General features: G+C 41.7%; 1 long non-coding RNA gene across 1 annotated transcript; it reads right to left on the reverse strand.

The window, feature by feature from the left end:
- Positions 1-6: 6 nt before the first annotated feature.
- Positions 7-8817, reverse strand: LOC108445336. The gene is made up of 3 exons (XR_001860159.1): positions 7219-8817; positions 5982-6599; positions 7-3806 (listed from the first exon to the last, which is right to left on the reverse strand). It is a non-coding gene; the product is annotated as an uncharacterized LOC108445336 (long non-coding RNA).
- Between the last annotated feature and the right edge of the window lie 6 nt (positions 8818-8823).

An 8823-nucleotide genomic window follows, 5' to 3' on the forward strand; every position in this document is an offset into this window, starting at 1 on the left:
AAGGGTGTTACAAGAACAGAGGCTTGTCCATGCGTGCCACCAGGCCTGGCAGCATCGGGGACCAAAGAAGGTTTTAGGCACAAGGTTGACAGAGATGGAACACAAGGAAGAGCTGTTTAGTCATTTTTGTGACTATCATGTTCTCCTAATTCTAATACAGTTCTGGCAGTAGTTTTGGAAGAAAAAGATTCTCTGTAGGGCCTTATTATTGTCATGTAAGTGTCAGCATTTAGGTGGATTGCCTGAACTTTCCAAGTGGAATATATTGATCAGCAAATGGAAATCACTGAACAGAGGAAGTGCAAAGAACACTGAGTGTTCACTTTCTCTTCAAAATATCATGGAAATGTCTGGCAGATAATTGTTATTTGCTTTTCTTCAGTAACTACTCAAGACTTTTGGCTCCCCCATTATAAGCACTTGGACTAGAAACTCGCAAGCTGAGTTTATTAATCTTAGTGGATGTTTCTGCATTAAAGTGCTTCAAATGTGTTTTTGATTGAGCCAGGTATCCATCAGAGCAGACGTGTACAATCATTACCATCTGAAAGGGTCTTACTGCAATGTCTCACTGTTGTTAATTTTAATAATTTGGAAGAACTTTAAAAACACTTTGAAAAGTGAAAAAGCCAAAGGCATTCAGTTGTCAAGTACTACAGCTTTTGGAAAGGAGTTTGTCCCCCCAAAAGAAGAAAAATACAAGTTCAGCAGCTCTGCAAACATTGTTTCCATGCAGCAAGAACAACACTTACAATTAAATAGGCAACAATTGTAGCTGATGTAAATTAGACTCTGTGTGACTTGTAAGCTGCTGTAGATAACAGAAGGAACAAATTTAGTGTATAAAGAAGAAAAGGTAGTACCAAAGAAATTGAAAGACTCATCCTAAAGTTTCAGTGTCTATCCATATGCCCACAGCTCTTGGTCTGCTGCCCTTATTTGAATCATGTCTTTAATGGCACTTCCAAACTTTGGTAGCAAGACCTTGCACTCGCTGATTTCCACGTGTGGTACACTGAATATCCCAGCTCCACTTGTGTGCAGATACCTGGCTGGCACTCGGATCCAGCACAGCACTGCTAGGTGGAGCAGGTGTGTCTGTTAGCAAACACTTCCATGGCTCTGAGCATCTGTCTCACAAGGGCTTTTTCAGCACCAGAATGATTCCCAAGAGACAGACAGATGGTACCATCTGTGCAGTCTTCTGACTTCCAGCTTTAGTGCTCACTGCCATCTCACTGGGTACAAATTTTATTTAGGAATAACCTGTTCAGTTATTATTGTATGTATTATTTTATTAACCAGCAATCGATTCACATTTAGAATTGTCCTAAAACTTTGCAGGGCCAGTTGTCGTCTCCCTGCCTCTTTCATGGTTCTCAGGGAGCTCTTTTTGATAGAAATGAGTCACATCCTTAGAGCATGCTTCTCTCATTATCTTGTCAAAGCAGAAACACAGATAATGAAAAAATATACTTGGGGAGAATCACCAGGCTATGGACTTAGATGGGACCCAAAATCACTGGAAGTAGTCTTAGAAGAGAAAATGTTGAACCATGAGTGTTTCAGTAAATAGCGTAGGAAAAAGAATAAATCATACTGTGCTGTGATTCTTAACAACAGATGCGTCCCTTATCTGAGCCTTATCTTCAATTGGTTGCAGGTTTAAAGCTTTGCATAGTAGCTAAAAATACAGAAAAACATACTGTACATTCTAAGAGGGGCGATTAGTCTCCTGCCGGAGGAATGTCAGCTATTGTTCTCCTCCCAATCAGGGCAGTTTCAAGATGAAGCTAAACTCACTTTTTATTTTCCATCTCAAGTTTCCATGGTAACTATATGTAATCATCATATTTGTAAATAGCAACTACCCATTTAACTTCACAGCCACTCTGAACATTTTTTGCTACAATTTTAACATCCTTGAAATGTCCAACTCTTGTCTTCTTACGATTTTACTGTCAGGATACATAATTATTTGGGGATATTTCTGTTTAAGAAATCTTCAGTGATGCAGAAGCACTGTAGTACATCTGTGTATAATACAGCTGTGTGGGGGTCTGTACAGGCATACGTGCACAGGCACGTCATGAACATTGTCTGGCAATGGCACATCCCATTATAAGTCTTTATTTTTCAACTTCTTATAATGTTGCCAAGTTGAGGCCACTCAGGTTGAATGTCATTTGGCCCAATTCACATTCCAGAGATTTCTTTAGTAGTTTCAACTAACTTTTTTCAATTGTGGCCAAAAATGTGGCTATGGCAGAAAAGAACAGTTTGCCTTCATGGACAGGATCCTTACAGCTTTTTCAGCAAGTCTGGGAACAGGGCATGGATGATACCTTGCTGTCACAGACATAGCTTTTTGTTGTCCTACTAAAAATTATCCCAAATTTGGCCAACTTTTAATCTTCTGAGAACTTTTATCTCTCATATGCGCAATCTAGATGTCCTAAAATTCATAGCTGGAAACTGGAATTTGCTGAAGTTTCTGTGTGCATTAAGCACAGTTTGGTCCATGAGAACTCCTACATGCTGCTGGCCATGATGATGATGATGATGATGATGATGGCTGCTGAGCCATCACCAGCTGACTGAGCAGCACCAGCCTGCTGCTCCAGCATGGAATGACACCTGATGCCTTACTGCCTATGCTTGGGTCCAGTGCAGACTGGGGACAAGCGGTGGGGACAGAAACAGAGAGAAGGAGAATGGCAGAAGGACTCCCCTGTGAGACCTGCACATATGGTTAACATTAAACAGGTATTTAAAAGCTTTACAGAGTAAGGTTGCAGAGCTTTTTCAACAAAGCCATTTCCCCAAATCTCTCAAATCCCACCCCTTGCAATCTTAGCCTCTTTCCCATTTCTACCCCATCCACCTTACATCCCCAGAACACCACTTCCTCTGGAATTAAACATCAATAATATAGCTTTTGGGTTTGATCAGAGTAAGTGGTCTGTATTGGAATCTTGTCAGTTGTTTTTCATTAGGAGAAACTGCGAATGAAGTGGGGAATGAAGTGGCCCTTTTCTTTTCCAAAGAACACACAAAGGTCCATTTCCTTGGGCACAGGAGGAATTAAACAAAGACAGTTCCTTTACTCAGCATCTAGTCCCTCCCAGTTTGCACTTGGCCAGAGAAGTTCATTCTGGCCATGATCCTAAAGCTTGTCCTTACTGCCACTTTAGCTTTCTCTGGCTCCTGTCAGATGCTGTGGTGCTGGCTGTGCCCAGCCTGCCCAGGGCTGCACTGGCATGCAGCTGCCAGGGTTCACCCTTGCAGCAGGAGTTGCTGAGCGCTCTTGTACACAGTCTGTATTTGGGGTGGCAGGACTTAGTGTTTCCATGGTCTATTCCACAGAGAAACTTGTCTTTCCAACACTTACCCTGCCTAAAAGGTCACTGGTTATACCCATGAATTCTGGAACATAGCCCACTCACAACAGGACGTAAATTTAAAGAAACAAAAGCAACAGAAAAGTTCTTGCAGGTTTGTTTAACCAAAGTTAAACTGTTCCATTCCTGTGCAAAAATGATGTACTATTAACGAGAAATACCAGTTATTTGAGACATGCTTAAAACTTAGAAATACTAAAAAATATTCATATTTTCTTTTTTCCCTTCCACATTCTTGGAAATAATCCTAATTTTTGCAGATAGACAGCTGAAGTGAAGAAAATAATTTTGGGTGATTCCTGCAGGAGTCCTGTTACCTGGTTCCCAGGTGCTGGGATCTGTCTGCAGCAGATTTTGTAATGCTCCTAACTTTGTGCTGCTTTAAGTAATTTTTTGTTGAGGTGTCTGGAGAAATAAAGAGAAAAGAGGCATCGTGACTTTAACAATAAATAAGATCAAATATACTCATTCACTTTAGCAGTGAAAAAATGAAAAAGGAAGCATAAATTAATAGGGGTTTTTTGTTTAATATAGCAAAATTATAACATTATCTTTCTTTCTTCACAGCACTGAATTAACCTTACTTCTCTTGTCTTTTGCAAAGCATTGGCATCAAATAAACAGCAATAGGTCAGTGACAGGGAATACAAATTAGCTTCCTTTTCTAAGTGCTATTGTTCTTACTCCTGATTCTGGCAAATACAGGGAAAAATTGGATGTAGTATTCCATAACACTCTCTGGGAATTGTCAAATATTCTACTGATACAAGATTGAATGATGTTAAACATTTATCTGTAGTAGTTTACTTATCTTGAATTTGGGAGTGGAGCTAACTAGTTCTATGTTGGATTTTTATTATTAAATTCTAACAAAAGAATTTGCCAGTTTTGTTTGTAGAGGCTCATGGTGGCTTAGAGCACTATAAAAACAGAGCAGGTGTTCACTCTGCCAGAACAACTGCTAATGGCCTGTAGCTCTGGGAAGTGTCTCTCCTCTGCTTTTGAAACTAAAGGAGATTATTGCAGTGCTGTCAAAAATATTCAGCAGAGATGTAGCTGATGATTTGCATCATTAGAATAAGTCACAACATTTGTAAAGCCTCACTAAATGCCACAAGGCACTGGTCCTTATTGTAAGCTCTCACAACAGAAACATATGAAATATGTGTTTCCTTATTATTTACTCAACTTTTGAGCAACTATACAGTTTGTCTACAAAAGTCGTCCACACGTTTATCAATAGCACACAATGCTGTGTGTCCAATCAGGGCAAAACAAATCTAACCAGTAAATCAAGGATTCTACCTCATAGATTTATTAATCTGTGTAGTAACAGAGTAAGGTCCAGCTATTTATGAGACAGCGATATTTATATACATTCCAAAATCTGTTTAATTTTCTGTCTTTAATTTTCTAATTCCTGGCTTTTGGATGTTAGGGATCATTATGAAGTTCTCACCATGTTTTCTGTCACACATTTTCAATCCTCACTCTGATGGAACTAGTGTTTTGTCTGGTTAATTAACTACATATATTACTTACTTTTATCATGTTGTGCTTTGGAATTAAGAGCCGAGCTGAGTGCCTGTTAACAACCCCTGTGCATCATGGAGAAGGGAGTGCTGCAGCACAGCACACCTTATGTTAGCTGGGCATGAAGGAGGTATGCTGAGTGAAAATACCTCTGATGCCCATAAAACGGAATCAAAAGCAATGGTTCTGCTGAGTAATAAATCATGTCTGATGTGAGCTAGAATTGTGCCACAGCTGGTGTGCACATGGACTGTTATTTGCAGAGGCTTTTGTGTACCTGATGAAGATAGCTGTGAGGGACTTTACATTAGAGGGAAGCATGTGTTCCATACAGAAATTAAACTCGTATAAGAAGGGAATGTGTCCACTCCTGAGGAAGGGCAAGAGTGAGGGATAATAACAACACTCTGAGGTGTTTTCGTATGGTTGATGTGTCAGTGAGGTTCTCAGAAAATCAGAATGCATGTGCACATTTCTTCTTCTGTATGCCACCCTTTGAATTGTGTTTGCCACCCAAAGTGTTTGATCAAAACATACATTTTTGAAGACTTTTAATGAAGGAGAATGAGAAGGCCTAAAGAGATGGCATTTTAAGCTTTTGGAAAAAAGTAAGAAGGAAAAGCATGAGAAGAACTCCAGGCTGGTGAAGAAAGGGGTAGGAATGGAAGAAGATAAAAATGAGAAATTCTTGTGAATACTTTTATAGCATTCACCAGTCTTATTGAGGACAATCAAAACTGCCTAAAATCTACTTTTCCATTACCTTTTTGCCAGTTCTTAGGGATATTTTTTTTTAATACAGGGCCATTTGAGAGTGCTGAACAATATAAACAAGCAATGAAAATATATCCTGGATTAACATGATCCCCCCCCCACATCTCCATTGCATGTTCTTAATTGCAGGCCAGCAAGTTTTGCTTTCCTTTAGAATTTGTACCATGGGTTTAAAATACACAGACAGTACAATTCAAAACCACCAAAAAACACCACACAAAGTATTAAGAAGACAGTAAGTAATTCTCTATTTGTTTCATACAAGACTGTTACCTGGATAAAAATGTCAGAGTAGTGCAGTAGGTTCTATTGGCACCGGGTGAACGGATCCAAGGCAGTGATCTGCCTCTTCAGGCACCCCCGAGGGGACTGGAGATGCACAGGGTTCCAGAGCAGTCCAAGCAATTCCAAGTGAGACAGACAATAGCAGAGGAAATTCTTAGCAATGCAGAATAGTGAGGGGTGGGGTGTTGGGTGCTTCAAATATTATGGAATATCCCACCAAACACAGGAAATCATTTTGCAGCAAGTATCATCTCATTGTAGATGGTATCATTCCCTGCAGTGCCTTTGTTTTCACATCCTTATTACAACAAATTGAGTCCCCTCCAACAGATAGACTGCAGTGTCCAAGCAGTTTTTTGGTGCCATTACAGCAGCGATGACCTCTCATCCCCCAGACGGGTCTCTCTCCTCTTACCCAAACAAACCACACCCAGAGATGAGTTGCATGGTAGTGCTGGACACAGTATTTCTGAGTCACCATCATGCTCATTCCTGCACTAACAGTACCATTCTTCTCGTACTGTAGCTGCCATTAATTGCAGTATTCCTCTGCGAGTGACCAGCATGAGGGACGAATGTCAGCTCACATTTCTGGAAAGTGTATTACTATGGGAGGGAGACATTTGAGGACAATTAGAAAAGAGCAAGCTGCCCTACCTGTCATACGTGTCAGCAAGCTGAGAATCAATTTGCATTTCTCCTACAGAGAACATTATCACCTCTACATTTTACTACTGAAACTATGACACTGCACAAGGGAGGTATCAGATGATCTTCAGTTTTATTAGTTTTTAAAAATAATATCCATTTTACTGTAATTTTTTTCCAGCCACATTTATATGTGTGTATTTGACTGGTTGACAGGGGTTGTGCACCATACAGTTGATCTATAGTTAATAAATGAGACTAATAATTGCACAAACCAGACAGAGATTGCCTTCTGTATGTGCTGCCAGGATGTAAGAGTTCAGATTGTTGCTTTGTCATCTCTTTGGTATCAGATTTCTGTTTGGGCTGGAATATTTTCTGCTATGATGTACAGAATTACACCAGGAGACAAGTTTGAACTTACAGTTGAACTTACAATAGTTTGCAGAATTCTGTCTGGCATAAAGACTAGCACCCCTGTGGTTTTAATAGTAATGCACAGTGGGATAACTCGTGAGGGTGTCAATGGTATTGCACACCCCTAAGTGAGGGAAACAACAGTGAAACCTGAGCTCACCTCATTTCTAAGACCTCCTGTAACCTCAGGGGTGTAACATCCCTCTGGATGCCAGGCTCATCTGTGTGGGCTGTGTGCTGGCCAGGGCTCCACTGGTTGTACTGGGGACTTTGCTTACCTTCTGTAAGCAAAGGCTGATCTGGTATCTTTCATTGTTGTCCCTTTGGGATTGGAGGAGATGTTGGTTTATCCACATTTGTCTGCCCGGGCTGGCCGTTTGCTACATCAGCAGGTCTCACCAGGGACAGGACACTGGGCCACTCACCTCTTGCCTCTCACCACTCGTCTGTGTTTGATGCCAGTATGACTCTCTCTGGTTTATGCATTCTTGTGCAACCCAGGACCAATCACTGATGTATTTGCTGTCCTGCCAGCAGCCCACGCTCTGGTAGTGTTGGTCGTGGTGCCCATCAGGAACAGCCCGGAGACAGTGGTGCTGTTTGTACTGACTTTTCAGGACAAATGCTCTCTGTCCAGATGTTACAAAGTTATGCTTCCTTTGCAGTTGTTGGGCAGTGTGAGTGTTGGCTTGGCTTGGGCCTTTGCCACAAGTGTGTAGCTCCACATGTGTGGTTTTGAGCACCAGCAGTACGAATCCTGCACGGCTGTCACTCGGGTCTCTTTTCCTGCATGTTCAGTAATGCCCACGGGCTCTGGGCTAAATTCCCCTGCCATACAGTGCTGCCTTGCCCTGCCCTCAGCAGGTACTCAGTGCTTTCTCAGGAGGCCAGTTCCAGATCTCTTGAGATGGGAGTTCTGAGTGTTTTGTCTGAGGATCAAATCATGACCTTCACAGAGCTAGGCAGCTCTAAGAGTTGTAGGGTTGGCTTGCCTCCATCATTTGGAGGATGGAGAATTAGAAAGCTCTCTTATAAATCATATCTGTTTTAATTTGCCGTGCTCTTCTGTTTCAGTTTTGTACATAGTTTAGTACAGTTCAAATGTCTCGAAAAGTTTCCTGGGTTTGCCTGCTGAGCAAACAAAAACTATTGGGAAAGCAAGAGATTTTCCGGAGGTGTTCCCACAGTCGCAGGACTGCCTTCCTGGGGTACTGGCACTCTTGGAGGCGCTGTTTAATCCATCCATCTCTTGCCGAAGTTTCAGTTCACACTCCTGGCTCTGCTGCTGTTTCCTCAGCTCGTGTGCCAGGCTGGCAGAGGGCCCCTAATCCTTCCAGGAGGGGGACTGCACCACCCCTGAAAGAAGTGGGTTAAAACGTTCTTTAGTTTCCGAAACATGTTTTTCGTAGGACCTGGGAGAGGTTTCCATGGAAGTGGGACTTTTCTTTCAAAAAATAGATGTGAAAACTAGATGGAACTTCCAGAATTGTGTTAGACAGCCTCAGTTTCTGCACCGTAAGCTGTTGTTCCACATGGCAATTGGTTTGCATTATGCATCTGAAACTAACGCTGCGAAAAGTGACAGCGAGCTGTGCTGGCAAGTGGTTTAATGGAATTATGCAGCAGGTCAAAGTCCATTAAGGCGGGGAGCAGTCTCCCTGGGATACTGAGACGTGTAGTTAAAACACTGCACTGATCTATTTCAGCGCAATATTCTTCTTTATCAGGGTGGGCGCATTAACTGCGGAGATTGCCGCAGCCCCAG

This window comes from Corvus brachyrhynchos, unplaced genomic scaffold, assembly GCF_000691975.1.
Source record: "Corvus brachyrhynchos isolate BGI_N302 unplaced genomic scaffold, ASM69197v1 scaffold223, whole genome shotgun sequence".
NCBI classification, from domain to species: Eukaryota; Metazoa; Chordata; class Aves; order Passeriformes; family Corvidae; genus Corvus; species Corvus brachyrhynchos.